Source organism: Macrobrachium rosenbergii, chromosome 48, assembly GCF_040412425.1.
Source record: "Macrobrachium rosenbergii isolate ZJJX-2024 chromosome 48, ASM4041242v1, whole genome shotgun sequence".
Classification (NCBI taxonomy): domain Eukaryota; kingdom Metazoa; phylum Arthropoda; class Malacostraca; order Decapoda; family Palaemonidae; genus Macrobrachium; species Macrobrachium rosenbergii.
This window is the reverse complement of record NC_089788.1, coordinates 51,458,122-51,471,391: the sequence shown is the minus strand read 5'-3', so window position 1 is coordinate 51,471,391 and position 13,270 is coordinate 51,458,122. Positions and strand designations below refer to the sequence as shown.

At 42.8% G+C, this 13,270-nt stretch overlaps 2 protein-coding genes across 3 annotated transcripts in view; one reads left to right on the top strand and one right to left on the bottom strand.

Moving 5' to 3' along the window:
* Nucleotides 1-10,382, bottom strand: part of LOC136831375 (focadhesin) — a 459,396-nt gene extending 449,014 nt beyond the window's left edge. Inside the window, exon 1 of one of the 2 annotated variants that reach the window (XM_067091718.1) lies at nucleotides 10,229-10,382. The gene's annotated coding sequence lies outside the window, so the exon portion shown is untranslated. The remainder of the gene's footprint in view (nucleotides 1-10,228) is intronic. The other variant, XM_067091716.1, reaches the window with a different exon arrangement.
* A 125-nt stretch (nucleotides 10,383-10,507) lies between these two features.
* LOC136831376 (uncharacterized) overlaps nucleotides 10,508-13,270 on the top strand; it is a 1,849,518-nt gene continuing 1,846,755 nt past the window's right edge. The window contains exon 1 of the mRNA XM_067091727.1: nucleotides 10,508-11,036. The gene's annotated coding sequence lies outside the window, so the exon portion shown is untranslated. The remainder of the gene's footprint in view (nucleotides 11,037-13,270) is intronic.

The window sequence follows — 13,270 nt, the reverse complement described above, 5'->3', positions numbered from 1 at the left end:
CCCAGATACTGCAATCAATGTCAGAATTCAATAAAAGATTTCTTGTAGCACTTCCTTCCATGTTTGGGACCCACGCTTTTATTTTTGTAGACATGATTAATTGTTAGAATATCTTGGTGTCTCAAAATATTATTTTTTACTTTTAGTGCATTTTAATAAAAGCATGTTTAAAAATTTTTTTCTATATTTTTTTATTTTATACTTTTTAGTTTGAAAGAAATTGTAACCGATTTATGATTGCAGTTAATGAAACTGATATCCGTTTACGGGGAGGGTGAGAGCAGAGGGAAGGGGGAAGGGGAAGGGGAAGGAGGAAGGGAACTTAGAGAGAAAGTGAAGTGAGGGGAGGGGAAGGGAGATGGAAGAGGGAAGAGGAGGGAAGGGGGAAGGGAAGAGAAAAGGGAGGGAAGATGGAAGGTGAGTGGGGAGGGAAGGAAACTGGGAAGGGGATGGAAGGGAAAGAGGAGGGAAAGGGTGGAGGAAGGGGTAGGGGAGGGAGAGGGGAGAGAGAGGGGAGGGGAGGGGAGGAAAATTGGAAGGGGATGGATGGGAAAGAAGAGGGGAGGGGTGGAGGAGGAAGGGGTAAGGGAGTGAAAGGGGGGATGGGATGGGAAGTGGGAAGTGGGAGGGGGGGGAGGGATGGGGAGGGGGAAGTGGGGGGATGGAAGGGGAAGGGAAGGGAGGACATAGTTAAACTTACACTTGACTGTGCTCCGGAAGGTGGAAGGTGGAAGGTAAGGTGGAGGGGAAGGGGAAGAGAGGGGAGGGGAGGGAAGGTGGAAGTGGAGGGGGATAGAAGAGGGAAGGGGAGAGGGAGGACACAGCTAAATTAACACTTGATCGTGTGCTCGGGGAGGGAGAGGGGAGGGGATGGAAGAGGGAAAGGGAGGAGGAGGAGGAGGACACAGTTAAATTGACACTTGATCGTGTGCTCCGGAAGGGAGAGGGGAGGGATGGAAGTGAAGGGAGAGGGGATGGAGAATGGAAGGAGAGGGGGAGGACACATAAATTAGCACTTGACCGTGCGCTTTGGAAGGGGGAGGGGGATGAGTGGGGAAGGGGATGGGAGAGGGAAGGGAGGAGGAGAGAAGAGGGAAAGGGAGGGGGAGGACACAGCTAAATTAACACTTGATCGTGTGCTGGGGAAGGGGAAGGGGGAGGGGGATGGAAGAAGGAAGAGGGAGGGGTTATATAGAAGACAGATTCTACCGAGTCAAAGAAATTGCGAAAAATCCGAAGCGTATCATACAGATCCTGAGATACTGGGAGACGTCACTGTAGGGTCACTAGAGGTCGCTGCTGACCTACTGATCATGTAAGGTTGTACTGTCACCGGGATTGAGTAACCATGTAAAATTTCAAGTCCATTGGATGAGTGGAACAGGTCGAAAATTCAGTTACAAGATTTGAAGAAAGACAGACAGACGCAGAAGGCAAGTTGAATAAAAGCATGTAAAAATCTGCCACTAGTTTGAAGATATTAAAAACCTTCCCCTTCCTACTTGGTGATTGCTGCACCAGGAAAAACTGGATTACTGATGCTTCCCATAAGGACTAAACTAATGTGTGGGTCTTTGGTATTTTTCTTAACTTTAACACCAGTTCTTGACATAGAAGCATTCCTTGTTCTTGTTGTTCTCAAGTTCATAAAAATGCTTAGTACACAACACCTACTAGAATCTACTGCAAATATACTGTTATTGAGATATTTACTGATTGATACCGTTACTTGCTATGTTCACTCACATGAGTGGGGCTTTTGATTGGATATTTTTTGTCCAAGAGCATTGTAGGTAAGGATAGCTAGCATATTTGAAACCTCTTGTTATTTTCATCTTAAAATGTTGGTATGTGGACAATATTAAAAACTGATTGGTTTTTTCAAGTTTCATCAATTGAGATTTTGGAATTTATGGTTCTTTGGGTGTAGACATGTAACTCTAGCTCCTTGGACTATTTTGGCCAAGAGGAATTTTTTCAGTAAATTTTTATGATGTTCATTTTCAGTAACAAATTAGAAGTTTATAGATACTGCAATCCTTTTTATCCTGCAATTATGGGGAACTACAGTAGGAAAGCATTTTTGGGGGGTAAAATACAAAAAGAATGAAATACTGTACAAAGATGTAATTTAACATCCCCATGATAATTCTGAAAGTTCTGATTCTGATTATGGCTAGGTTTACTGAACGTTTTCAAAGTGGCACCAAGCACTGGGTAAGTAAGATCCTTTTGAGTATACGAAATTAATTTTTTTGTTGTGTGTGGCACCATCTAGGGGTTGCGCATGTTAGCATTTGTAATTTAGTTTATTTGTAAAGAACCCTTGTCTGCCGTTTGAATGATAACTCTGAACTGTTACTATGCCTCTTGGTCACTCTCAGGCAGTTTATCTTATATACCACATTTCCGGTAAGAAAAATGTTATTTTCATAATAAAATTAAGTTTCATTTATACTTACCAAGTAATTACATAGCTATAGTTCCCACTCTCTTGGCAGCTTAAATTCTAAAAATTTTGGTAGCACTTCGATAGTTCAGTGTAAGCGACAAGCCCCACCCACCAACAGGAGTACTGAAAACGACTTAGCAGAAAACCTTATTCTGCTTATGCCCTAATGTCCATGAGAGGGGAGGAGGGAGGGCTCCAATTTGTAATTACTTGGTAAGTATATATGAAACTTAATTTTATTATGAAAATAACATTTTCATCTAAGTAACTTACCAAATAATTACATAGCTGAATCCCACGCTGACAGGAAGTGGGATGCACGGACATATTCTACTCCAAAACATTAAGTTATGGTAACGACTTTGAAATAGAAAAGTTGCTAGCACTGAAGACAATGCTTTTCATTTCCTTATTTGGTAACAGAGCTACTGCAGGTAATTACTGCCTCTGATTGGCGCTCATCTCTACGTGTAGTGGCGTGGCGGTATAGCCGTGGAGCGCCTCTACTTAGGTGGGAGCTTTGCAGCGAAGGATATCTCCGATGGCTAACAAAGCATCAGTGAGTGCCCTTGCCCTGGGCACAGTACCACAATTAAAACAACCAGACAATGCTTTCACCTACACTGAAAACACCACAACCCATCCCTTGTGCCTGGTGGGTACTCCAGGTACACAGTAACCCCCTGGCTCCCAAATATTTGATACCCTACTTTAAGATGAAGAGATAGGAGAAAAGAGAGATTTGTATGCTTCCTCCCCGAAAACCATGTCTTCCACTGATAATGGCATCAAGATACTGCAATTTTCAAATACTGTTTCAACTTCTTTCAAATAGTGAGACGCGAAGATCAGTTCGCACTTCCAGTAGGCCGACTGCAGAATGGGAGAGAGTGACATATGTGCCTGAAAGCTAAAAAATAGGAGACTGTCCTGATGTCATGAGCTTTCACTGTAAAAGTAGGCAAAATGTCCTCCTGAAACTGAGAGTGCACCTCAGAAATAAGTTTCGGACAAAGAAGGAGAATGTGTTCTTAGTCAGAAGGCAAGACGGGTTCTTGACAGAGCACCAGAGGTTACTGGAGGGTCCTCTGATTTTCCTAGTCCTGCTCAGGTAATACCTTAAATCCCTAACAGGACAAAAAAAACTCTCCCTCAGACCCAAGTATCCATTACAGTCTTGATGGAGAAAGAACAGGGCCAGGGCTTGGAAAGGTCTTTGTTCTTGGCTAAAAATCCAAGGGTGAAGAAGCAAACTACATCTCCTTATGAAAAAATATACCCTTTATCGATGTCTTGGAACTTGCTAATCTTAATGGTGGAGGACGAGAGATTCCTAGATCTCCTTGGATAACGAAGGAAATCGGCAATTGGGTCACAGACATTTCCAAAGAAGAGACATTGAGTCGAGACACCAGCTTCAGAAATTTGCCCACTTATCCTGAAAGATGTGGCTAGGAAAACGACGCCATCATCTTGCAACAGCCTCTGCAGTATGTCTTGAAAACTCTTACGCTCTGAGAAGCTTCCGGACGTCTGAAGCCTGTCAGGGCAAGAACAGACAACCCTTTGGTATCTCTTAAAGTGCGGCTGCCTGAGCAGACACGGTTTTTAGGGGAGGGAGTCTCGGAAAGTCCACCCACCACTGTAGCAGGCCCTGGAACCATTCTTTCACGGGCCAGAACAGAGCTATGAGAATTATTGTAACGTTGAGATGAGCCCAAGACTTGTTCAGCACTTCCCTGACCATGAAGGGTGGAAAGGCGTAGCCCAAGAGGGCTCCTCAACCTAGAACCATGGACTCTAAATAAAAGGCTAAGTCTGGGCTCAGAGGGTGAAGGGCTTTCCTTCCGAAAGTCTATGTTCGGACCACCATCATGCCAGTCTGACTTAATTACCGGGTTTATAGGAAACACGTAGGTGTCCAGCTGTGTTTCCCTGTCCCAGTTGGCCTGGAGGAAGAATTGCAAAACTCTAATGAGAAGTTTGCCTAACTTGACAAACATCTTGATGAACGACCAAGTCCCCAGTATGCTCATCTACTGATGGGCCGAGCAAGACGAAGGGACTAGAAACTTGTGAACTGTCTGAAAGCTGGCGATTCTCTTGGCAGACAGAAAAACCCGAAAAGTCCGTTAGTTGAGACTCGTCCCCAAATGGAGGAACTTTGCCACGTGGCCAACTGGGACTTCTGAAGGTAGGTGATAATTCCCAGTTCCTGAGAGGGGGACGTACAACACTTTAGTGCACTTTTCCTCGAAGAGGAACGAAGAGGCAAGTTGTCCAGATATAGACTGATGTTAATGCCTACGAAATGAAGCCATTGTTAGAGGAGCAAGGACTCGAGTGAACACTCGAGGTGTTGTAGAGAGGGTGAAGCAAAGAGCCCAAAACTGGTGACTTACTGGCGCCGGGCGCTTGTTAGCTGGTGCCAGACACTCAGGTGGCGCCAAGCGCTTGGGAGCTGGTGCCAGACACTCGGGTGGTGCCGGGTGCTTAGGAGGTGCCGGGAAGTGGGGCGCCTGAGAAAGTGTCCTGGAAGATGAACCTTAGATACTTCCTGGAGTCTGGATGGAAGGGAAAATGGAAACATGCGTCCTGCATATCCAAGGTTATCATCCAACCCCCCTAGAGAATGGATGAAAGGACCAACTGGTTCGTCTCCATCTGAACTTCGTCTACCAGACAAAGAGATCGAGGTCGCTTACTTCAAGGACTGGTCTCCAAACCCCGATAATTTAGGGATCACAAACAAGACAGTAGAAGAAGCCTTCTGAATTGATGTCCTCAACTTCTTCTATGACTCTTTCAAAGGAGAGAGGAGACCTTCTCCAAAAGGGGCAAATGTTCTCTCACGGTTCTCCATGAACGGAATGGAGAAGCCCTCCCTCGGAACCTTTACAATCCACTGTTTTGTCCCTCTGATACTCCACTTCTCCCAAGACTCGAGAAGACTGGCTCCCACTTGTGCACGGAGGACTTCTTCCTCATTTCTTGGGCAAGGACTTGAGATCCTCTTGATAGTTCTTGTTCCAAGTGGGACCAATCTGCCGCATGGCGTCTGTTACCCATGCTAGAGGGTCCAGGGCCTGAGAACAAAAAAGAAGAAGGCGATTGCTCCTAGAGGAGGCAAACAGGTCCAATGTTGGCCTGCCCCACAGTATCGCAGATTCCAATAGATCAGGGGATCTAAGGTCCACTCGGTGGGAAGAATCTACTATTCGACGGCTCAGATCATTCGTCAGAATATTAGTTTGCCCCGAAAAAACTGATTGACTAGACTCACTCGATTTGATCTGTCTACAGTAGAAGGTCTCTTGCTGTCTGCCAGAGAGAAAAGAGTGAGAGCCGCCTCATTTTTGTATGTACATTAGGGCTGTGGTATTGTCTGAATGGTCTGCCACAGTCTTCTTAACTAAGGTCAAGAAGCACTGAAGCCCTAAGTGAATACCATTCAGCTCTCTGATGTTGATGTGAGGGTTCTGTCTTCTGGAGACCACGTCCTGGTAAATTCCCAGTCGAGAAGCGGGCATTGGAGAGGGTCCTAGACTGGACGTGGGCTTACTCCCATGAAAGGGATGTTGGAGAGGAGAGACTGTCTTAGGAACAAATGCGGACAAATCCTTGGGGCTTTTGGAAGAATGTGTCAGAAGATCCTAAGTCGACGTCTATTGAAAGTCTGACTTCCAAGGGGAGCACCAAAAATCTTTTTCCTTCAAAACCCCCAAAGAGAATAGAGCTGCAAGTTCAAGAGAGCCATCCCTGAAGATTTGTCTGCATGAGAAAAGACTACTAGCCAGTCCAGGGCAGTCTCCACAAATCATTGCAACCTTCAATCTTCTTCGCTAACTTCAAACAACCCCAAGAGGTCTTGACAAGGAGGCCAAGTTCTGCCGATGAAAAACATAATTTTCGCAGACAAAAACACCAAGTGTCGGGAAGAAGGAACTTCCCCAGTGGCGTAGGAAAGAAACCTCCTATGAATTAAGTAAGGGGGAGGAAAAACGAAGGAAGGCTTATCTTGCTCCCTCTTAGCAGAAAAACAAACTAAAATCTCCTTGAGAGTCTTCCTAGAAGACAAGAAAAGCACCATGTGGGGAGCCTAGGTCTGCCATCTGGATGGCTCCTCATCAGGCAGGGAGAGGTAGGCGAGACCGGGGCTAGCAGGAGCCAAAAAAGTAGGAAAGCTCACCCACAAATATGAAGGAGAGCTGCACAGGCTAGGAGACCCGTGGTTGAAAATGGGTGCTTGGCACTCCAAGCAGGAGAAAGATACTGAAGAGTTGGTGCCAGGCGCTCGGGAGCTGGAGCTGGGTGCTTGGAAGCAGGCGCCAGGCGCTTGGCAACTGGCGCTGAGTGCTCAGAAGCTGGCGAGTGCTTGGGAGCTGCTGGGCGCTCGGGAGTTGCTAGGCACTTAAAAGACAGCAAGCGCTTTTGAGAGTTGGAAGAATGCTTTGGCTCTAAATACTGGCACTCTACAACAGAAAGCTTAAGAGACAAGTGCTCAGGACTGCCCCAGAAGCTACAAGAAGGCTGTGGGCTAAGCTCCTGCTCCCTGAGCCGCTTACAGGGGAGTGGAGAAGCGCGATCAGAAGCTGAAATGTGCCTTTTCAAAGGCTGAGAAACATCAGAAAAGCCCCATCGGCGCCTCTTGTCTGCACTGGTGTCCATCCACTAGAGGACAGTGAATACACATCCTTATGGACACCTTTCCAATGGCTGTCCACTGAGACCTGGGATTGATCAACAGGCTCGACTGAGGGGGTGGCTGCCCGTGGGCAAACCCCACCGACCTCCCTTGGACCTCTGGTATGCCTCCTCCCAGGTTTAGGGGAGTTTGACAGGGACCTTCATCTAGAAGCATCGTGGGATGAGCAGCCACCTCCTCCACTTGTACACTTTCTCCTGTCAAGACGCCTTTCCAGTGGCTGTCTGCTGATACCTGGGAACGTGCAACAGGTTTGACTGAGGGGGCATCTACCCATGGGCAAACCCCACCGATCTCCCTTGGACTTCCAGTATGCCTCCTCCCAGGTTTAGGGGAGTCTGACAGGGACCTTTGCCTAGGAGCGTTGGCGGGACGAATAGACACCTCCTTCACTTCAATGTATCACTACTAGGTTAAATTCTTGTTAAACCTAGACTTTTTCAAGCACTTTACAACTTTCGAGACTGGCAATGGCATCGGGTTCAGAAGCGAGGGAGCCGGGTACAGAGTAGGTGGATTAAAAGTAGAGGGCTAGAAGCAGGAGAAAAGTAAGTAAAAGTTTTCTCCCTACTATATTTCTGCCCACTACATTTACTGCAAATTGTATGAGAATCAAATGAAGATGATTAATTTGGTTTGCAACTTTCGCTACAATAGTGAAAATTGGTGAACTTGAATCAGACATAATAATAACCAAAGAATTTGAAAAATGATCCTGAAAGCTTGAAGGCTGCTCAAAAAAAGCGATAATACTTCACCGGAATCCAGCCATAGAACTCAAAATCAGTAAACAAAAAAACTTCAGCAAACCCCCGATGTTACTTTAGAGCCGGCAGATAGTTCCTCGTTGGGTGAGTGGGTTCCATTCTCAGCTACCACTCTGTTGGCCATGAGTTCAAATCTCCGACCGGCCAATGAAGAATAAGAGGAATTTATTTCTGGTGATAGAAATTCATTTCTTGCTATGTGGTTCAGATTCCACAATAAGCTGTAGCTCACGTTGCTAGGTAACCAATTGGTTCTTAGCCACATAAAATAAATCTAATCCTTTGGGCCAGCTCTAGGAGAGCTGTTAATCAGCTCAGTGGTCTGGTTAAACTAAGATGTACTTTTTTTTAGAGCTGGCAGAAACAGAATGAGGCTTTCTACTAAGTTGTTACCAGTACTCCCATTGGTGAGCGGGGCTTGTCACTTACACTGAACTATTGAAGCGCTACCACGATTTTTAAAATTTAAGCTGCCAAGCGAGTGAAACCTATGGCTAAGTAATTACTTGGTAAGTTACTTATATGAAACTCGTGAATTCCAGTGACCTCACCGTGGTATTAGTGATGAAATCGGTATGTTAATGACAGGAGTTTATTTGTGAGTGTACTATGTATTTGTTGTTGCTGTTGTAGGTTGGCTGGAGACATCTGTCCCACACATCCACATACAATGGAATTGGTGATGCTGTGTTTTGTTGGGTAACAACTTGTAGCGAGACCTTGATGCGACGTGTTGGTTGGAAAGGTCCTGTCAATTGGCATGTATCAAAAGAAATCGGTAGTTGCTGTAAGCTGAAGTGGAGTACTACATGTGGCTCAATGCTGTACATGAAGTTTACAATAACATTACTGAACTTGTTACAAGTTAATCCACTCATTGTAAGTTATTATTTTTGTGGGAGTTATAACTGTCATAAAGGTTATGATTCTGGCTTATTATTAATGTTAAAATAATTTTGTCATACTGTTCGACAGTACCATTATCTGAGTTACTAATACTAATTGTATTGTATTGTCTATTTCAGTTTGACACCTTTACATTTACTAATTATGTAAATTATACTAATCACTGTGACTGTTGTGTATACTGTATGTTATCCTTCTAGTGTAACATAATGCCAAAAGTAGCATATACATCTCAAATCATTCTTACAATAGAACCTTAAGGGAGCTGCCATCTTTTCCCTTACATGGTGAATTAGGCTCCCACCCCCAACCCAGTTAAGGACCAGGCATCCTCAGTTAGGTAACATCGCGTGTAGTTGAATTTGTTTGCAATCTTATTCATTCGAATTTACAATGGCCTAGGTTAGGTCTGGTGGGAGATGTCTAGGGGGAGCCAAGCCACCAAGCTAGGTAAGGGCATGATGCCTAAAGATAGGTTACAATCCTATTACAGTATTTTATTTTACAGTGTCATAGGTCAGGTTAGATGTAGGGTTCTAGGGGGGTTCAAGGCCCCCTTGGATATGTAAGAACACAGTACTCTAGGTTAGGTTAGGTTAAATAGGCCTACACCTTTGTATTTCATTCATTTTGTGTTTTCACCACCCTAAAATCCCCACTTTCCCACTGTGTTCCCCCATAATTGTGGGATATAAGGGAGAGTCATGTGTCTCTGAAAACTAATTTGCTATAGAAATGTGGTCAGAAATATTCAAAGAGCACATTAAAAAAAACAGTCAGATTACATTTTCAGCTCCAGAATGTGACAATGGTTTAAGGTAAAACTTGACTGGTCTTTTGTTTTGACAGGGAGACCATGTGGTGTCTTTTAATAATGGAGTGGCCCGAAATAAAACAGAGTAAAAGTGATGAGTAAAACCGTGAACAAACTATACAAGCTCCATTTTGGCTAACTGGTCTAATGGATGTGCTAGCCTTGGGGCCTTTGGCTGTAACTAGGAGACCATGAAACCATGAGTTTTATAACACAAATTACGGGTCAAAAGACGCATTCTGAGCACATCTAAACGGGTAAATACATTCTTGATTATATTAGCAAAAGCCAGGTTCAACACAGGCCAATGCCTACGATGCTACCCATAAAGCTTAGACTCCTCTCACTAACTATTAACAGTATTCAGGAAGTACAGCAAATCCTAATTAGCTAAGATTACCATAATGAATTCAGTTAATATCACTGCCTATTAAACCTGTCCTTATGCCATGCTATTCTACCAAAGGCATAAGCAGACTAGAATGCAATGTACTAACAAATAACTATGGTAAGGATAGGTCTAGGCTACACATTGGCTAAGCCAAAAATAATTTTATATTTACGCCGGTATGTTACCCACTTACCCCTATAGTCGGTGTATTTCTAATTCTTACACCGGTCATTGGTGTATGAGGTCGATTCTTGGCTACTGCGAAAAATGCACAGTTACTTCACATTCAAAATCGGACACAGTTTCAGTATTAGAGTGGTGGCGGTAACACTCGAGAACGCCGACAACCAACAGGTGCGTTTCTTAAGGCAGGTTTTGCCACCACGAAAATAAATCATGACTCCAAAGGATTCCGAGAATGAAACCAGACTTCTAAAGGCATCTACGTATGTGGTTAAATATTCATGAATTTGAGTGTGAATATATGTGGAAACCGGATTCGGCCAAAGCTTACAGGAAAGTACCAATACTGTTGCTCATTTGAATCAACAACGAAGACTGAAAATAAAAAAAAAATGTTAGCAATTAGTCAAATTTATTTTAGTCCTGTAGTTTTACAAGACTTTTATTCAGTAGGTAATACTACTGCATTACTCCGTTTTATTTAGATGTGACATCTGAAAATATATTTGTTCCGTGTTAAACTCTCCCAAGTTAGACTTCATGCGTCTAATTTGACGAGTGAGACTGACCGAGACAACGGGACTCTACGTTTTTTCGGTCGGATTGAAACGTTTCCTTTTGTGTTCGTGCTTTGTTACATTTGTCAGTGCAACTGGACCCTATTTACAGTGTCATTTAGTGACTTGAATCTGCATGGATATGTGCGTGGAAGCGGATATGTGCGTTTTTGAGATTAGTGCTGCTAATTCATCCAGGGAAGGCTAGGCCAGGTGTAGCTGAGTTTGGTTTCCAGATGAAAAGGCTTCAACAATTCTAAGGTAACCCATTGCCTTTAGATATTGTTATGTAGCTGTAGCAGTCTAAATTTTCATTGTCCTAATATGACGAAATTGACATTTTTCTAGGTATGACGAAAGCAAGTGAATAAACAAACGGATTTAAGAGCACGTTGCTTTCACAGGTACAAAGGCTAGGTCGATGGTGGATAGGTCTAGGCCTAGTGGATAGTTTGGCATTGCCGTCTCCTCTAGGGCCGTAACCTGTATGCCTTCGGATATTGTCTTGCAACCATAGGTTTTCAAAGTTACAGTTTTCTAATATGGCCTGCTTTATGCTGGACAGGACAAAAGCCAGTCTCAATGAATAATTACAGCCTGTAGAGAGCTTTCACAGGTAGCCAACCAGAGGTCGATGACTAAGAGGGCTAGGCCTAGTGGAGGCTTGGCATTGTTGTCTCCTCAAAGATCATCACATATCGTTAGATATTCTTTTGCAACTATAGCTTTTCAGTTACAATTTTGTAGCTTGGCTTGGCTATGTTGGATTTAACGAAGGCAAGTCAAAATGAGAAGGCTAACTGGATTTTGGAGTACAGTGCTTTCGCAGTCACCAAAGGTCGTCTGCAGATAGGGCTAGACCTACTGTTGCCTCAAAAGTCAGTTAATGGTAGCCAAGTTTATTGTGTCACTACTGTCGTTTTCTCAGATGTAGTAGTAACTACTTGGGAGTGTTTTTATTCAGACTAAGATCGTATTGTCGTTGTGGCATACTTCTAGTAATTTATTGACAACTCTTTGGGTTGTGTTTTTCAAAGCTCACCTGCAAGTTACGTCTACGCTCCTGCATCGTATAGTGTTCAGCATCATGTCTCGGTGTTGTAATTATTCAAGGCTGAAAGTTCATTAATTTTCTTCTTGTATACTCCAGAGTAGTGGCTGACAGGTTTGATAATTGAAGAAAATTAACCGAGGCCACCTACCAAGGGTGAGTTAGGCTACTCAGATCATCTTATGATGTTATGGTCATTCTGGTATAAATGGAAAATTTTGGTCTGTATTCCCTTAGTTTCATATATAAAGTTAAGAACGTAACTTGTATAATTATATCGTTCATAAGTTGTGAACATTCCTTTATAAGTCTATAATTCAAAATAGGGTGTACCTGATGATCGTGCGCCTAAATGGATATGCCTTCCTTCCCATCAATGTTTATAAAAAAAAAAAAGGTGAGTTGTGGAGTGGAGTTGATTGCCTAGTGTGAACAAAACTCCACAATGCCCTCTTGGGATTGCAGCAATTGAAATCGCCTCTTGTGAGCATGGCTTGATTCTTTCATGTGGCAGTAGACCCTTAATTAATGTAGGAGTTGTATTCGTAGTATTTTTTGTTTTCTATATTTGGTAATATGGTTGGTCATAGTAAATCAAATTACAGTAATCCGACCCATTAGTGACAAACTTATGACTGAACATTTAACAACTCCTTGGGGGTAGCCTCATGGTTTGGAATGGAAGTACGGTGAAATGCGTAAACGAAAAAGTTATAAGATAGAGAATTAACTTAAACCTTAACCATTATCATTCGATTTTTGCATTATTTCAATACTAGTCATATGAATTGGTAATTTTTTTAACAATTTGAAAGGTATAAATACAATCCTAGGCTAACTTAAACCCAAAATTTATCTGTTGTTCATAAATGTTTCTCCAAATTATGCATATAGAGTGCTTTTATAGATGCAGCATTATTTTTGCCTTTGAAGTGAATCTGATGTTTTTGCCAACTGGTTATTAAACAAAAGGCAGTAGCCTAATGTGCTGCCCTTTAAAGAGGAGAGATGCAAAGAATTTGGGAACAAAAGGAGAGTCCCACAAAGTGGTGGGATTCAAATATTTTGTTAGCCGGGTCTATCACAAAAAGCATGTCAAATTTGCTCCACTTAGGTTCAAATGTTGCTCTTGGATTCTAGCAAATAAAATGATCAGATATAATTATTTCCCAAATAAAATGTCTAAATAATGGTAAAGCAGCATTATAATGATATATTGAGGAGTTTCTGTATTACTAGACTATATAGGTAATGAACTTAATAACAAGAAGATATGTCTATGTACCAGTACAGTATACATATGTTGGAATATTGTGCTTTTTTCAGTCATCATTACTATTCTTATGAATCATATGTATATTACTGCTTATAGATTTTATGATTATGTGTACAGTATTCTTCGGAAGGTAAAAATAAAAATACTTTACCATAAAGTTTGCTGTAT